At 38.1% G+C, this 19,776-nt stretch overlaps 2 protein-coding genes across 3 annotated transcripts in view; one reads left to right on the top strand and one right to left on the bottom strand.

Moving 5' to 3' along the window:
* Positions 1-19,776, bottom strand: part of LOC139970693 (uncharacterized) — a 243,417-nt gene that overhangs the window by 116,745 nt on the left and 106,896 nt on the right. The window lies entirely within an intron of this gene.
* LOC139970973 (uncharacterized) overlaps positions 14,289-19,776 on the top strand; it is a 32,618-nt gene continuing 27,130 nt past the window's right edge. For both annotated transcript variants that reach the window (XM_071977078.1, XM_071977079.1), the window contains exon 1: positions 14,289-14,487. The gene's annotated coding sequence lies outside the window, so the exon portion shown is untranslated. The remainder of the gene's footprint in view (positions 14,488-19,776) is intronic.

Genomic DNA, 19,776 nt, shown 5'->3' with positions numbered 1-19,776 from the left:
CGCCATCTAATTTCTTTTCTACTTTTTATGACAATTGTTTGTGACTACTACTACTTTTTGTGAATGGTGTTCTCATCCTTTTGACAGAGCCATTCCTATGCTAAGAAAGACCGTTTAATATTCAGGGTAAGTTTTAATTCATGATTGTGTGTTAGATTTAATTGCAGAGTGATGAAGAGTGTAGATGATTTCGAAATTGCTGTCAAGTAACTTGCCTGCCACCGTAGATCGCCGTTGACTACTGTGCTATCGTAACGCAGGTGTGTTGTGTGGCCTTGGCCTTGACGTTGTAAGATTTCGCTGTCACAATGTTCGCTACATCGACCGTGATGTGTTTGTTTGCTGTTTACTTTTATGCTCCTTTTTGTTATCATAATCAGTGATGGATGATCAAACTTTGTTATAACCATGTTTCCTGGAGATGGGTGAAGGTGTAAATTGGTGTTAAAATGCAATATCAGACCTGAGAGTCCTATCATTTCCTTGGCAACCCAATTGTTAACATGAAGGTAGTCACATGACATGTCACCTGATATGTTATTCTTTTTATTTCCTAAAGTGATTTGTTTTAATTCTTTTTGTTGGAGTAATTGAGATCATTGGACTCATTTAGTGCTTTGCTATGACCAACGTCTGAGAATAATGTGACAATCTTCAATTAAGTAAGAACAGTACCGGTACTCAATGTTTATGACTCTTCGTCACTCATGTATTGTTTCTCCTTCCACATTTAATTTACATTAATTATCCATGATAAGTACTTACCTTAATCTTGTATTTATGATCCATTTGTTACATTTAGAAACATGTACATTTGAGGCACAAAAATGAAGTATCATGAATTCGTCCCACATTTCAAATAAGACATTCTGACGTTACCTCAGCGACTACGGTGGAGTAACACTTGGGCTATACGCCCTCATTGACAGTTATACATAGCCAGTGTATACGCTTTCACACATCAGTAGAATCACCGTGGTCGAGTGGTACGGTCTGAGGTTCGATTCCTACTTTCGCCTATGTGTATAAATAAGATATATATATATATATATATATATATATATATATATATTATCTACATAAATTCGAGATATATGTGGACATTAATGCAGTCTTGGAATTGATAATAGTGCCCGATATCTATATTATTTTACACTTTACGTGTCCTTTAAGGATGACTTTAGTCACAAAATCAGTTTGCAATCAACTGCAGATCCTTAAAAACAATGGTATCAGCCCATGTTGTATTTCAATACCACTTCTAATTTATGAGAAATGACAATTACAAATATAAGGGTCATAAACTAAAGTGCCTGGTGTACTTAGTTTATCACACAGACTATAATATTATGTATGTTCCTCAGGATGTATGTATGTTCCTTACAAATGGAAAGCATAAGCCATTGATGTCTTAAAATAGCATGTTAACATATTTGATGGACACTGTTTAGGCTATATGATGTTACAGGAACCTGTTTCGGTTGAGCTATTAGAATTTATAAAACGATGGATTAGCATTAACATTAAGAAGTACACTGAGGAGCTGACGTCATCATCAATTTAGTCTAAAGAGAGCATTTAAGATATTCAGCACATTTTAAAGGTGAATATCTTAGAAATTCGATTAGCAATAGAAACACTACTGGCACCCACTTATCTGTCAGTATTGTTCTGCACTAAAATTCTGTCTCAACTCTTAAGTAATCAGTTAAACGTAGAGGTCAATCACTTGACCAGTCAAGGGTTACTTGAAAGGGAATTCTAAAACCATAAATATGTCTAGTTTATAGTAATATACGAATTTGTGTGCGGGTAATGTAACATTGAGGAGTAATCAAATAAAGTTATGAATCATCTATTACTTCAACTGTGAATGCGGTTCATACGAGGCAATTCCTAACGTTGGGTGCGTTTACAAGGAATACATTTAAATTTCGTAATGATAAAAAATATCAACATCCTCATGAAGGGAAATATTTAAAAAGGTATCAACTAAGTGTCGCGTTGCCATAGAAATTGATAATATCGCTTTGCATATTTTCGTGCGAAATTAGAACTCCGTTAATTGACCATATATAATTTTTCCAAAAACAATGAGTTGATGAAACTTAACTCGATATGGGATTATTTGGACCAAAATTAGCATCCAATGAGATTACTTAAGGAAATGATCACTCAGTAGTTTCGATTCGAATCAGCAATGTTATTACAGTCTAATATATTTGGGAACAACATCGCGCCCCGGTGCACCAATAGCATTGGAATCACATAGAATATTCCATATTCACCCAAGACCAACCAAATAATGTTATAGACATTCCGACAAGGTGCCCACATTACGTGTTATGCTTTTGACTTATACCCCCACTCTACATCCCCATCTCACCCCCCCCCCCAAAAAAAACTTGGAATCAGCTTCAATGTGGCCACAAACCTTTCTGTTTTTTTATTTCAAGTCCTAGATGCCCCTTGACATTTGCGTGATCAGTCTATGTTTTTTGGGGGGTGGGGGGGGGGGGGCTATACACTTTTGACTGAACCTTGGATTCATATAAAGAGGGAATCAAAAACGTGTATTTTATCTGTAATCTGTCATCTGTCATTGATTGATAGTGTTCAATTATTAATATGTTATGACAGTTACGACTCCAGTTTACATTTCCACTTTAAATAGGCAACATGCAAGATACAAACATATCTTTTCTACCGACTTATCTTCATCAGATAAATGAATAACTTATAAGACTAGTGGTATTTGAGCTTTTAGTCTAAATATACATCGTTAGTTGCTTAAATTCGGTTATAAAGTGTGATGAATTTTGGTGACGAGATAAACATTCTTCCACTGATGCTAATACTACAGTTTAATTTTCAATTTAAAAAGGGAACTTGTAAAGTTCAAAGATATGTTTTTACCAACTAAACTTTATCAACATATTTATTAGCAGTACTTGAACTTTGTTGTTACATGTTCATTGTTAATTTCGTGAATACGGTTATCAACTTAATGTGACTTTTGGTGATGAGGTAAAGTACCATATTACTACAAAATTACATTTCGAGTTTGGTTTTGAAATAGCAGCCAAAACCTAAAGAAATCTGCGGCTGATCTAGGTTTGGAAGGGAGGGCGGGGGGGGGGGTGGGTCTTGTGAAATACTTTATACCGGAAGGAGTCTGCACTCGGTTAAATGAAGCTGCCTCCTATGTAAGGGAGCCTGGTAGTCTTCCCCTAGAAGTAAATTTAAAATTTAAAACGTGAAATAGTGCATTCTGATGCATATTAAGCTATAACATAGGTCTATTTCAAGTATACCGCAAAACAGATAGATTGTGCCAATAAATTATAATGCCTGGCTAATTAAGTTACTGTTCTAAATCTTTATAGGCTGATCAGAGGCGAATGAAGAATTAAATGAAAAATGGAGTGCTGTTATTTGGTCATTGAGGCCGAATTGTATGTGAGGTTCTCACCAAAGGAAAAGTACAAGCATGAAAAGTCAAATGGTGTTCAATTGATAAGTATGGTCAGCTCTAAAAATTGCAATGGACATATTTTTCAATAGATTCTGAGTACTCCAACATCACATTAACTTTTTCCAATACATACTTTCCCAAACACAGAACATTCTGCACTAACTACCATACTTACTAGGCCTATATTCTTGTTAGTTTGTTACTAACTAACCGTACAATATTCGCAAAAAAATGGCGGTTGATCACTCAAGGTTCAATCATGGTCAGTGATATTAAGAAAGTCATATATTACTTTTTATGAACTATTCAGTGGCGTAGGAAGGTACTTTTGAGTGGGGGAGGGGCTGAAGACTGATGGCCGGCCTGGGGGAGGGGTCTAAGGGGAGGGGTTTCCCCCTCCCCTTTGGATTTTTGTTGCATTTCCAGGTGGCCTCAGATGCAATTTGGTGCAATATAGCACACTTCAACCCACCCACTCCATTTTGTATATAATTTTGCATTTTCACCTGGCCTTAGATGCAATTTGGTGCTCCAAATGAGATTTTTTTCTCATTTGGAAATGCAAAAGGGGTTTTCTGACTTGCGAAGCGGGGGGGCGGAATGATACTTCCGCCCCTCCACATTTTTCACCGGGGGGGCTGGCGCCCCCCCCCCCCCAGCCCCCCCGGTTCCTACGCCCTTGGAACTATTAAACACCTATTCAACGAAAAACAAATTGCCATTGCTATAACGAACGAACAAATAAACCTTATCATTGATCAGATAATATATGGGAAGGTACAGCCCAACGCAATCAGCTAGTGTTGTTGACATGTCAAATGGTAGTGCAATCATTAAATTCTCTGTATGATGATATTGGGATATGATCTTATATTCCCTCAAGAACATAATTGGTATCACCAGAGACTGACAGAAGATTCCATGAAGACATTGCCTGGCTACAAACTTGGCAGGTAAGCACAATATGATGTCAAACTAACATGATCAAGGATTAAAACCTTGTTACATATATATTATAATTGGTGCAGTTGAGAAATAAAGTTCAGCTAGGGTTAGAAGGTACATTTATGAACGGGATTACATTATATGGAATGCACAATAATATCTCTCTCATTTAACCGTTCATTTTATTTAGTAACAAATGTCTGTGGGTGATTGGGTGTCAGTTTATGCAGGGGCCGCAGATCTTTAATTTAAAGTGTATCATCAGTAGTTTTCACTAGTTGCTATATAGGTTTTATGAACTGATAAAACATTCCCGTTCGCCTCCCGTATACCAGCTCTAAAGCTGGCTAAAATAACATCGTAAGAAATGAGTTAGGTGTTAAAAAGCGTACTCTTATTTGGTCTTTGTACAAGAATATTCTATATATATAAGCAGCATTTAGTGTGTGCTAGCTTTCAGCATTTCCAATTCCATTTAATATTATACTTCCTTTATTCAGTAAGTTACTTTTAGTTTGCATTCTCAAGGACCACTAATAATTGTAAGATGCTGTGGTATTTTGTTTGTATTTTCTTATTTTGCTCAACTTAAGCTGAATGCTATGTAAGTTACTTGGTATCTTTCTGGGTTAGGTAAGTGGTATCAAGTCGATGCAGTGCACCCAGAAATTGTTGCATGTCTGTCATTTAAGCTAGTAACCTTTCATAGTTGTGTTTATTCAGTATTCAGTATTTTGAGGCAAACTTAAACATGAGTATTATATTTCTGTTGTAGATTACAATTTACAACATTTTCCATAAGTTTACAAATTACCCTCCTCACCCTTACTCTAAATATATAGCAGACCAGTTGGCCTATTTTATGCAATATCAAGCTTGTGAGGTTTTTCTCCACATAGTGCATTGAACAATCTTCATTATTTACATAAATTTAAGGAGAGTGAATTCTCTCTTTTCTGATCCCAGTGTCATGCAAGGTATCAGGATTCATTTTCATTTTGAAGAATTATGATTGTACAACGTGACTACTGTTAAAAGTCGCATCAGTTATTTCTAGGCTATTTCCATGGTGTTTCGGTGCACATGCTTCTATGCATGGCGAGTTCTCAGACTGATCTTTTTTATAACAAATCTCTATTGACTAATGTGTTAACTGTAACTCCAGTCAATTACCCTTGTGTATGCGATTAAACATTGTGTAATGATAGCGAATGATACCAACTAGAGCCTGTCATTGTTTTTTGGTAGAATCATCAGACTGTACAGCTAAAATGCAAAATCAAGTGGAATTCGATTTTAGTGAGTCGATTCAGGTATTTTTTTCAGTAGTGACTAAAACTGTGAAATTTTAGACTAATGATAGGGTCCTACAATAACTACATCGTGTACTTGTACCACGTCGTCCAAATGAGTATGGGAGACAAGGGTGATGATTTCCCCCAATCTAAATGGAAGGGTTTGCCAAAAGGATCGTTCATGACCCCCCCCCCTTATTTTCATTTATGAAACATAAACAACTATCGTAACATCAACTGGAATATGGAGTCTTCCCCTATCCCCGAAGAAATGCCAAGTTTATCAAAAAACTAAAACATTTGACAAGGGGCCAAAAATTATCTAAGATTTTCACCAAAGTTAATATAGTGTTCACACAAAACATGGACATTTATTGATCATAAATGTATATTTAAAGTGTTTAACGACCACCATTTTGCATCTAAGCATCTTTTTTATTCCAAAATATGTATAAGGAGATGGCTGTACATATTTTGATTGCAAATGGTCCACAATGGTTGTAGAAGCCAACTATTTAAACATTCCGGTGCCCCCCTTTGGTGGATAGGGTGCTGGAAACGGCCAAAAGACATAGGATTCTCAAAGTCTGGCTTTGCATTGCACTTCCAAATTTACAACTAGAGATGACCTGCAGGATTTTGCCCAATATACGTGCAATCAGCTACAACTACAATAAGAGAAAATTCATACACAGGTTTGCCCAAAATGTAGTCCTAGATTGAATGTAGGGAATTAGAGATTTTTAATTGAATATCACAGAACATCCTTAGACACACATGACAATTATTTAATTAGACAGTTCAAACTTGGTTTTTAGCATAAGGGCAGTGAAACATTCACACATTTATATATTTAATTAGACAGTTCAAACTTGGTTTTAGGCATAAGGGCAGTGAAACATTTACACATTTATTGCCCCAAATTGTAGTGTTCTATGAATTGCAGTATATTTCCAAGAGTTCTTTCCTGCCGGTTGTAACCCTTTATGGTTTTCCTCTACATTGTTTTCCTATTCACCCAGGGTTCAATTAGACAAATTGATGTCTCGAGAGGAAAAATGCTGGCAAAAACATTTTCAAGCCATCTTTGAAATTGTTATGCTCCACCTAAGTTTCATTATAGCTAATAATGTATATCCCCACATTCCAAAGAAAGATGCCCCCTTTACCTTTCTATATTATTGTTTTTGAATGAATTCAAAAAGTTTATTATACATCGATATCACGACGGCTTCGTTATGCGCAGGCAACCCCTGTAAATTTAAGTAGAGTATGGTATATGGCCCAGGTATAGACTACGAACAATAAGCATTGGACATCCCCATCTGAAATGTAGATATAAGATAAAATATATTACTATAGCCTAAAAAACAACCTTTAACAAGTGTAATCACTTTCTTCCGAGTTTCGCGATATTAAAACTTTAGAACTTAATGACACAATACCCCTATCGAGTTGATCTGCAGAAATCAAATCCACAATACACGATTATCTGTCATTTTGGTAAAACATTTTCTACGCCAAAGCATTGAATTACCGAGTTACTATAGATAGTAGGCATTTATGTGCCATACACTAACAATGGTAGGGTAATTTGGGTTCATTAACACTAAAACGTAAAGGAAAAAGTGTTTCGTGTCAGAATGCCAATACACTCAAGGTGGCCAAAATTCTCCTAAATTATTTCTTGAGGCATTTCATACATGACATCAGTCACAATTGGCAAACTATACAATAATTTAAGGAGTAGTTTTGAGACAAGTTTGCAACTATTGCTGCTATGTATTTTGCAAAGATTTTCACTCAACACCAGTTGCGAGTGGAAGATATGCTCTTTCAACCTTCGGTTTACATTGCGTAAAAGATCGATTTAATTTAGGCAGTGTTATGAAATTATAGCGATATTTTGTGCGCACCACGCAACAGCTGAAAGACAAGATAAATAATAAGAAAAATGTACGAAGTCGCGCTAATCGAATAGCAGTTCAAAGTAGCAGTGAGGTACTGTAAATGCTTAGGACTGTTTGAGACACCACAGTAGGCTTAGCTTGGTGGAAATTTTTTATACTTCACAGAAACATAATTTCCTATGTGCAATTATGTAGCACCATGCATCTGCCAAAGTGCCTAACCTTAAAAAAAGTATTGACGCTGTAGATCTGTACTATGGAGACTTAAACAGCAATCATATTGGCGAGAGAATTTTGCATTTTGGCAAGTAGATTTTTAGTCACGGTCGCCAGATAGCGAGTAATTTAAAAATATTTCGTCGACGCCTGAAAACCTTTAAAACATGATTTCTCATGGTCGAAATCTTGGATACTTTTCATACAATGGTATATGGATTTTTCATATTGAGTACAAGAATCCTGTTGCTTGTGAGGCCAAATCCCACTTGAGGTCACCAGAAGTTAAACTCTGACAACCCTTTACCTGATCGTGGAAACTTCTCGTACTTGATGTGTGGATACATTGAGTTCAAGACCTCTATTGTTTTTGGTGGTGTGTATTGTCACGTGCAGTAAACTGACTTTTGTTTATCATGCCATAGTGTAAATAAACATCAAAATAGTGGTTCGACCCATTTATATTGTAACACCTATCTCTGGTAAACAAGCAGACGTCTAGTGCAATGAAGTAAAAAAAAAACGAATGGCTGGCATAACTTTTGTTGATTATTTTGTAGTCATTTGCATTCTTCTCTGGCTTCAGAAACTGAACATATTATTATTGCGAGAAACACTACAGCTACGATGCACTTGATAACAGCAAAACAGATTCCAGTGCAGTGTGGCCTATTTAGTAGAACAAAGAATACAAACTTCCATTCGTTATTTTGTTGTAGAGTAGTTGTTTAAAAGGCTAAGGCTGGCAAACAGCACACCCCTAGGTAATAATCATCTTATTTGAATAACGTATGAAAGATCGTGCAGTTACACACGTACGCGGTTATTTCAATGAAGCAAAGCAAGCGGGAAAAATACTTTTGTTGCTAACGTTCAACACTGTACAGTGGCGTATCCAGGATTTTCTAACCCGGGGGGCGCGAATTACTATCTATGCGGAGCGCCACCATCAGTTGGCGCGCAGCGTACAAGAAAATTTCTGGTTTTCATACCCCATAGATCACTCGGGCTTGAAAATGACCAACCAGATGTACACTCTTGCCTGAGAACCAAGTATTTCCCAATAGTTATTTTCCTCATTCAGAACCTTTTTGAAGATTTTCACCAGGCACACATCATGTTCGACCTCATCGCATGTCCTGTGGATCATTGCTTTTGTGGGTGATTCTACGTCGCGGCCCACAATACCCGACAGCCCCACTTTTGAAGGTTTTCAGCCCATTATTTGTTCCGAATTTGAAAATTCACATTTCTCGTGAATAAATTCACTTCAAAACATACCCATGATGTTGCAAAAATTGTAATCTATGGACAACTAATATAGAAAAACCTCCTTCAACCCCTCTCAGACCGGTCAAATTCGAAGTATGATTAAGAAGGTTGGTCAGGAAATTTTCGAAAATAATTTATTGGTGTACAAATATTAAACCCTCTTATAACGGCTATTATAAAACTTGGTTGAAGGTAATGAAAAAAATACAGATATTTCACCAAATACTACACACATAGGCGTAGGAGGCGGGGGGGGGGTGGGCTCCTAGTGAAAGAAAAATAAATTGCAATGATGTAGCTAAAGGAAATGAATGTCCTTGATAATTAAATAAAGTTCTAAGCTTGGCCGACTAATTCGCCATTACTAATGTAAAAGAGAATTTGACATATTTTGACCTCCATGCTTTTACTACATCTACATAAGACATTTCGTTGTTAACATTAGCATCCCGCGGTATACTGCGCAATTTCCACGGACCGCACGGTACACGATGGCATGCGATGTAATAACCGATGCTTGCTTATATGATATTGACTTTAACATGTTGAATGCGCGCGTAGCGCGCGAAAAATTTAGGTTATATTTTCCGGGCAAGTCGTTACAGCCCCCCCCCCCCCCCCCAAATCAAATTGGCATTTTTAAGGGTGTTCATCTTGGAACGCTCACTGATATGTTGTGATATCTGCTGTTTGATTTACAAATTCGAACAGGCGCGTAGCGAATAATTTGCCAAGGGAGGGGCGAAGCCCTATCGGCAAACTATCTAAGCGTAGCGCCAACACAAGTTGGCGCGAAGCGTACAAGAAAATTTTTGCAAAACTGCCTCCCAGATCGCTGGAAATGACACTTCCCATGCCTTGTGAGTTGCATCTAAACATTTTCTATTTTGAAATTACTAGCGATATCATAAAAAAATATATACTCGGGGGGGGGGGGCGTTCGCTCCCTTCCCGAAATGCATCATGTTCCCCTACGACTCGGTCGAATGCTAGACCAACCACAGTTGGTTTTATAGCACATGTTGTTTAAGGCGTCCATACACACTAACGCGTTATGATAGACCATATATAGTATAAATATTTATATATAAATATATATATAGATATAGATATAGATATATATATATATATATATATATATATATATATATATATATATAGATATAGATACATTAGTGAGAGAGGAAAAATGGAAACGTCAAAAATGGAGTTGTCGGTTTAAGGGGTAGGGTGAGGCGCACGCCCCTTCCGAAATCCTCGATCCGTCACTGGCTACCCGACCATGTGTATATAATAGGGATCAGCGCTGTTATTATGTCACTGTTCCCCTTTCTCTCCCTTGGCGTTTTTTTTCTTTTACTCCCTCCTTTTCTCCTTTGTCTCTCTTTCTTCTTTTTCTTTTCCCTTCCTTCCACTCCTCCTCCTCTTTTCCCCCTATTTTTTCCCTTTTTTCTTCTCTTTTTTATTTTTTCTCTTCTTTTCCTTACCCCGGGGGCGCGCGCCCCCAACGCCCCCTGGATACGCGCCTGCCGTATATATCATACGCTCATTAAATGCCCTAATGACTTACACACTAATCACAACAGTAATGTGGTCTTTAAGTCTAGATAGTTCTCACCAGCTAAACGCTGGATAGCTGACAAGTTGGCCATTCATGGCACCATCAATTGTCCGTTATCATGACCATGCAGATTTTCTGCTACGAAAGCACTTGTCAACCAACCGCTTTACTCAGTCGTAAACAATTTTCGTACGCTGCTTGCACAACATATGCTTCCATTCATGCTCTTTAACATCCAAACCACAAGGAAACAGATCCTAATTGATAACCTAGCAAAAGCGTTGTTCTCCTGCTGCTTTTTTGTCACTTTTCCTGAAGGACAACATTCGGGCGGATTGATATATACGCAGTATGTCACGTGTAGTCGCGGAGGTTCGTTGATTGGGTCAAAGGCTAAAAATAAAAATAAAGTGACAACCCCCAACTTGCTTAATATAACCTCCTGAGCAATTTTGTGCCATATGATATTATCACACACGACTTCAAGTGATGTTTATCTTTCTTTTTAATTATATTTTGTGATAATCGAAGTCGTTGTAGATGCCAACAGGTAGGGTAAACGTCTCTTTCCTTAAAAAAAAATGAGATATATGTTGTGCTTGTAGTTATTTGTTTATACATTCACAATGAAGGGAACATGGCTTTGATAATACTAAGCCATCTGTAAACATGAAATTTCACTAAAAGAATTACAAATGGTTTATATATCAACCAGTATACCAACTTGGTGCAATTGATCATTTGAGGATTCAGGTTACTACTTAATCAATCGAGAACATTTTTTAGTTAGTTTATTTTATTAGCATAATGTTTGGCCAAGAGCTACCCAAAATGACCTAAATTAGTCTATAACCTACGTACTATTCAGATTTAAACTAGTTTTTCTGGTGAAAAGGCTGGAAACATTAGGGTCGGCTTCTTTGACCCCAAAACAGTCCCGTTTCCAAGTTTATAACGAGTCCTTCATTCGCCTCTGGCCAGGCGCGGCGGAACGGAAAAATTATTGGGGGGGGGGGGGCTAATGTGTGGAGACTATCTAAGCGGGGCGCCACCATCGGTTGGCGCGGAGCGTACAAGAAAATTGTGGGTTTTTTCAAACCCCCAGATGGCCGGAAACGGCACTTCCCGAGTGTTTTATGCTGCGAATACCTAGCCCTAAAATATGGGTCTCAAGCCTGCAATTTCTCAGATTGCACGTAAAAGTCTGTAAACACATTGTAATTTGTATATTCGATGGTGTTTTAAGAGAGTAGCTATTACTCGTAGTGTACTCGCAAAGACGTTTTTGAGTGTAGTAAGGGCAGTGGCGGAGCTAGGGGTATTGGTCAGGGGGGCAAGAATGGTCTGTAGGGGCGCTTTCGAGACTATCTAAGCGGAGCGCCACCACAGGTTGGCGCTGAGCGTACAGAAAAGTTTTGAGTAACGTTACTCCCTAGATTGCAAAAAAAAAATTACCCTTTCCGGGCCTTGCTAATTTGCAGATAAACGGAGAATAAATAGGTGTCGTCGCCATTTTGTCGGAAAATTACACCAACAGAATATGACAAATGTCAATAGGTATATGAGAGCGCAATAAAATAGTCAATAATCGCGATTAAGTTAAAAGTAGTGAAAAGCTGAAAAGGGCGCCAGCAGTCCATTTGAGTCCGTCAGGAGGGGGGGGGGGATCCGCCCCTGACTGTATATATGGCGCTCCGCCGCTAAGTAAGGGGATGTTGGAGAAATGGCTGAAATGAGGCAAGTCATTGGCCTAAGACGAAGTTGTGTTACGCTTACCGGTACTCACACTAACTGCTTCCACTTTTCACGGGGCGTGAAGACGCGGTTGGGGTGACAATGTGGTCTAGCCAGGGGACGGTCCGAGGGACCAGGGTCCCCCAGCAATTACTAAAATTATTACACCTATAAAGTATACGTGTGCATCGGACAGATCGACAAGTATAGGCATTGAAAAATGGGAAGATGCACGTTTCGGAGCCTTGGTAAATATTGGGGGGGGGGCTTATCATGCATTTGCCCCCTCAACTTGTTCATTTGGGGGGGCTGAGCCCCCCAAGCCCCCCGGTTCCGCCGCCACTGCCTCTGGCCCTTCTACAAAATCAATTGGGAAAATTGTGATCCCCGTCTCCTCTCCCGCGCTGTTGCTAATGGTATGTTCAGTTCTTTGCACAAACAATGCGTACTCCAAAAACAGCGGATATGTTCTCTTCTAAGTTTCAATTCAATACATTCTGATTAACCTAATTTGCGTAACTCGATCATACAGTTTGTCGCGTCACTGGCAATCAACCACTTTATCCATAGCGCTACCTATAGTTGTTTGGATACCCGATAATACGGAAGCGTAGAAGGGACATGGTGATGAAAGAGAAACAAACTCGTCAAAATGACAAAATTCAGAAAAATGACGTTTTGCCGAGTTTAACAACTAATCAAACCGACAAAATTATTAAATTTGTCGAGATACAACAAGTCGTCAAAATGACAAAATTTTGAAAATTGACGTTTTGCCGAGATGCAACAATTCGTCAAAATGACAAAAATCTGAATTTTAACGTTTTTTCGAGATACAACAAGTCGTCAAAGTGACAAAAAAAATTGAAAATTGACGTTTTGCCGGGATACAACAAGTCGTCAAAATGACAAAATATTGAAAATTGACGTTTTGCCGAGATACAAGAAGTCGTCAAAATGACAAAATTTTGAAAATTGACGTTTTGCCGAGATGCAACAATTCGTCAAAATGACAAAAATCTGAATTTTAACGTTTTGTCGAGATACAACAAGTCGTCAAAGTGACATAAAAAAAATGAAAAATGACGTTTTGCCGAGATACAACAAGTCGTCAAAATGACAAAATTCTGAAAATTGACGTTTGCCGAGATACAACAAGTCGTCAAAATGACAAAATTCTGAAAATTGACGTTTTGCCGAGATACAGCAAGTCGTCAAAATGACAAAATTCTGATTTTTTTTCATTTTGATAAATTATTGTATTTCGGCAAAACGTCAGTTTTCAAAATGTTGTCATTTTGACGACTTGTTGTATCTCGGCAAAACGTCAATTTTCAGATTTTTGTCATTTTGATGAGTTATTGTATCTCGGCAAAACGTCAATTTTCAGAATTTTGTCATTTTGACGACTTGTTGTATCTCGGCAAATTTAATAATTTTGTCGGTTGTTAAACTCGGCAAAACGTCATTTTTCTGAATTTTGTCATTTTGACGAGTTTGTTTCTCTTTCATCACCATGTCCCTTCTACGCTCCCTTACGATAACGATTCTGAAGGTCAACTTCAAGACCAAAATATATTCTACGCACTTGATCTGACTGAAGAAACAGCAAATTTAAAGAAATCTGTTACCCATGCATATAATGGTCAAATGTTATTTTCCCCGAATAACACTTTGTTAACTTAACTCTAACACATCTCATTCGAATATTTTGCCATTCTGGACATGATTTAACTATAGGTAATCAGGTACAGGACAAAATATTTCAAAAGAAACTTGAGCTAAACCTCAGCACGTACTATACCATTCTGAAGTAGGGTATGTTTCCGTTCTTGGCACGTTTGTAGTACATTTACAAGCCATTTGATTTCATGATGAGGTTTACAGATGATTCACGTGGTCTTCAACGCGCCAGTGAGTAATGTCACTGCCATTGTCGACATTTTATCAACGTTAAATTTTCATAACTTAGTAACCCGATCAAGATGTTACTATGAATGGAATGGTTATATTTCGGAATGCAGAATATTTCTTGAGATTTAATAAATAACAGTTCAATAAGGCAAAAATCAGGATAAGGTAAGTTCCAATGTTGTGACGCAGTTAACTACAAAGGAAACGCCTTATTATGACTACAACAATATGGCGCTAATACCATATGAGAATGGGTGCACAACAGTGCAAGAAAGTTTCGTGTTCGTCAAACACTGTATACAGCGATAGCGTAGTACCAGTGCACTCAGCCAGCCTAGCTGCCTAAGCAAAGACTGGCTTGGACCTTCGAGCGAATCTTATGTGTGCAGTGCGCACTTCACTAGTTAAAGTTAAAGTTTCCTATCGCCTATCCGCGCAACTTGGCTTTGGATCCCAACAGCTCGCCGTCTACAAGACAATGCCGTTCCTTCTCTATTTGGAGAGAGTATCTTCAAATCTCGAGGAGATATAGAAACAAGTAGACCAGTAGTTGCGAAGCTGGATCGGAAAAGAGTAAGTGTATTTTCTGGCCTAGGCCTACTACCAGGACTTACTTAGTATTATTACTAACTTGCAGTAGGCTAATTCTTATAATTTCGTTCAGTTAGTTAGGTCCTAAATTAGGTATGGCGACGATAAGTTAGGCGTAGGCTATAGGGCTTACTGAAGCATTTGATCAGTGGTACATCATGAAGAATCCAGTATGACAAGCATCAGATCTATGTTTACATGTCATTTTGCTAAATGATGTGCTCCCACATATCTTCATACTCAGAGTCATGGCTCATATGTTGCACAGTAAATGACATCCTTATATTTTGCCATTTTTGGTAGTAGGGCTGCAATTTTTGTTACAAGAGGAAACGCTTGTGACAGGTGCACATGCTTTCAAAAAAATCATACTGCTTTCTTAAATGAACTTTCATAACTTCCTTGTTATTTTCTTTCCCAATTTTCACTACTTAGATTAATCTAGAAACTGTTCCCCAACCAACTGCAGTGAAAATACAAAGGCAGGATTCTGCAGAATGTCATCTCCATTTAAAGGTAGCATGATCTTATACATGTGCTTGTAATTACCGAAAAACAGTTGGGAAATGGGGGAGGGTGGTGACAGGCATTAAAGATTTCAGTCGTCAGTTTTGAACGGGATACAAGGAATCTCCACCAGTAAAACATCGAGGCATGTATATGGGGGGCAAGCTACTAGACAAAAAGGAGGCAGCAGTATTACGCCCAAAAGGTCCCCATAAATAGGCATAAATAGAGTGATGGATGGTGGGGGGGGGGGGGTGGAAATGTGGTGGAGTGTAAGCTAGGGTAATACAAGCAAGAATGGAAAACTTTCATACATCTAAAGAGTATTCTATAGCAGAAGTGAGCACAGGGGCCAAAATTTTAGAAACAGTACTTGTTGAAAGCAAAATAGCAATTAATACTGCACATCGGGGCAGGCTGACTAGGGGATAACATACATTGTATTTTATCCATCATATCCGCGGCGGAAGCACTTTTAATCTGGGGGGGGGGGCACCGACGTCAAAGGGTACTTTGCAGAAATTCGATTGGACTTGATGCAGCCTGATATTTAGTACCCTTTATAAATCTTATTGTATTATCTTATTTGCGTATACACATCACTCCATCAACCCCCCCCCCCCCCCGTCTTAGTAGTCTTACTTTTCAACTTCTGATACTTGTAGATACAAAGATAGTCCAGAAATGTCTTTGATACAACTGTAGCTAGTACATGTTTAAGTTAGCCTACTAAGAGAAGGCGAGAGCTATCCGACGATTGCCATCTGATGCAAATTTCTCAAGTGTTTTCTCAACTGAAATATTATCTGCGTAAACGGGTTCTTAACTACATGTTAAAAAACTGACAAGATCGGATCCTATAGTCTTTTTCGGCGGGTAGAGTGTTGAATGAAACTATCGTGCTACATACTGGCTACGCTCTGATCATATGATACCAGTATCAGCAGATTTTGTTTCCTGGTTAAATTCTTTTACATGTTCTTTTACATAATATATCAGAAAGACAAACATAGTGCTCTTTTACAAGCTTTCCAGTAGGATGATTCTTGTTTATTGTCCAATGTCTGGACTTTAATACATTTGACGAACTTAACTGATGGACAATATAAACTTTCATATTTTGTAATACAGCCAGATACGCAGTGGCCTAAAAACAAATATCGTTATCGCAGTGTATTAGCAGTGTAATAATTATTTGTAGGAAGTGCGTATCACTTTTTAGATTGGGCTCATATTGCTAGCTTAGCTTCATAACATGCTGTTCTTGCAACAACTTAGAACGACTCATTGAACGAACATTGTCGACGTTGTTGTGCATACAGTTCGTGATATTCCATAGAGTGCGGTTAGGTAGGCTATATGTATTTTATTACGCAGTGGCCAACTGTAGGCTTGTAATTGGCTATAAGCTAAATTTAGCTAATTGCATCTGCCAAACTAAGTAAGTAGTTGAATCAGTAGGCGTGAATGTTACTACGATTACAATCGAGTTAACGGAGCTGACAAGTATTCAAGATCAAAAGAGCACTGAAAAAATACCATGCTAAAAAAACGACAGTTTAAAAAAAAAATCGACACTGAAAGGGGGGAGCGGTTGCTCCCCCTGCTCCCCCCTGGCTACGTCCCTGATCATAAGCTGTATCTGGTAGAGTTGTCACAGCGGTATGTGAACAAGAAATAAAGGCACAAACAAGTAGTTGCATTTAACAGGGTATATTATATCTTCACTTGACTGGATATCTGCTACTGAATACAAATGGTGAAAGTTGCATCTTATACACTCACTCTTTTACGAGGGATTACAAGGGGATGGGACAGGATGTTACTCTGTCCACATGTTTACTTTACTACATCAGGCACAAGTTCAGCCACAAGTTGTCAGGTAAAACCTGACCCATGTATCCACACCAATCGAGGTGTATCAGCTGTCGCCTTAGTTGGGCATCCAAAGACTTGACTGACAACTGTGCATTGTGCCATGACTATTGACCGAAATGGAGTGATTGGAATGCCTCTATCTAAATGGTATATTTTTATGAACTATTATTATATTATTCTTCATATCTTTACTATTCTACAGATTATGTATAGTAACTTTTTGACTGCTTGCACAACTTCTGCAGAAGTGGAACTCTGGGAGAGGAGTGTCCTGTTCCTGTCCGAAAAGAGCCACCACCACTTGCAAGCTCCTATGTTCATCCAAACAATGAGGATGCCATAAAACAACACCGAAGCAGATTTCAAAAGCTTTGCTGAAGTGGTTGATGGCCTCCCAATTTCTAATTTTGTTTCATTGTAGTGGGGAGCAATCGACTCTGTGAATTGTCTGTTCACATGATGTTTTGGCACAGCTGCAGAGCAGTGTTAATTAACAGGTCACTACCAGCCTTAAGGGAAGTTGCTAAAGTCTTACATTAAAGTTTTACTTACATCTGGTTTCCATTGTAACTAAATAAATGATAACATTATATTTAAACAAAAGTTCCAATGACAAGTATTCCTCTCTAGAGAGCTTAGACTTCATAAATATCAATTTCATGCTGACTTAATATTTGGTGTTTCAAACATGTTGCCAATTTTTTGTTTTTCTCGAAATGGATTGACAGAAATTTGCTGTTTGTCCCCCCCCCCCCCCCCACATGGGATAAATTGTGATTTTTTTATTCCATTTATGAACAAGTAAACTTGATATTCCATGGATTAATGAACAATTTCAGATTGATTTTCAATACACTTTTATTTAAATGAAAGCCTAAAATATCCCATTGACATAGTGGTTTAGGCTACTTTATTCAACCTGTTCTTCTATTTTAACCTAGTATATTTGAGATTTCAATCATCCAGATTTTTTGGCAGGCTACTATAAGTTACAGCTTTTGTTACAAGAGAGAATACATACAAAAATTTAACTTGAGTTTTTATTATTTATTACTGTTATGTACTTCCCAAACTTGGAAATGTAAAATTTCATCCAAGATTGAAGTTAATACCATGAACCAGAAAAATGTATCCTGGAATTCCAAAATGTTCACCATTCAGCCACAAAACAGGCAGGACTGAACCCTGTTTCATTAAACTTTGCAAAAATGATAGTTTGACTTGGCATACAAAGTCCGCATTCTCACAGTCTTGGTAATTTAAACCCTTCATACTGTTCAGATGGAAAAGCTGCTCGAATCCTCCTTACTGCACAGGATGGGAGAACAACACAAACCTCCTTCCCTAAAAACTGCCAGCACATCCGTACAAGTTGTCTGTATTCTGTGTGTCTGTATTTCCTGCAAAATAATCATATGAAAACCAGCTATGAAAGATGACACACGAAAGCTTGGTAGCCATCTGGGGACGTCAACTGTAAAATAAATCTCCATATGATTTCCAGAATTTTAATTGGCCCCTAAATCTGCCTCCCCTAAAGTTTTAGGCCTAGCTATGCAATTTACACAAACTGATCATTGAATCTCGGTGACTAAAATTTGTAAATGGATCATGCCCAAGCATGGTGGACATTTTTTGTGTGGCATTTGGTTCCGTGGCTCAGTGTAAATGACTACTATGTCAGTCAGTATGATAAGGGTTAACCTCAAGGACATTGCACCAGTTTTTGTTTTTGCACAAAATGTCCTAATCAGAAGCAGGTTTTGAACATGGTGCACACATTTTCTTGATCTAATCTATATCTTAATGTAATTCCCTTCACAACAAAACTAAGCTATGAATACAAGCACACCCTCTGTATTGTTACATCATTCAACAGCAGGTCAGAGCAATGAATAAAGTTATACTACAAATGTAATGTATTCTCTACTTACTCATGGATGCTATTTTCCTGTGCACGGCCACCATACTGTTGACGGTTCACGTAGTAGGCTGTCTGTTGCACCCCATGGGTTCAGGCACACAGCTTCAAAACCTGGGTGTAATGTGATGCATGCAGCATCAGTTCAAATGCTAAAGAGCCAATTTTCAATGACTTATTGGGGCATACTAACATGTCAAAATAGAAAAAAAAAACAGGCCGATGGTGCCTTATTTCCAACTTTTTTTCCTACTTCTGAATCCATTCCCTAGATTGAGAAAATCTGGTTATGAAATTAGCTGAAGCGGAAATGACGAAAAGCTGGTGTGGGGTGCCACCTTCTCCCTCCCCCCACCCTTTCCCTGATTTGTGGTAACTTCACTAATTTACCACTACAAATGCTAGAAAATTAATAATAGACTACCCCTGAATTTGTTGTGCACTTTTCCAGGGGTATTACTAAAACGAATGACAATTGCGTTACACATAACGAATGACAATATGTTGTACACACTAAAAAATTGCGTTGACTAAAACGAATGACAGTAATGACAGCA

Source organism: Apostichopus japonicus, chromosome 8 (assembly GCF_037975245.1).
Source record: "Apostichopus japonicus isolate 1M-3 chromosome 8, ASM3797524v1, whole genome shotgun sequence".
NCBI lineage: Eukaryota > Metazoa > Echinodermata > Holothuroidea > Aspidochirotida > Stichopodidae > Apostichopus > Apostichopus japonicus.
This window is presented reverse-complemented; position numbering and strand designations above follow the sequence as displayed.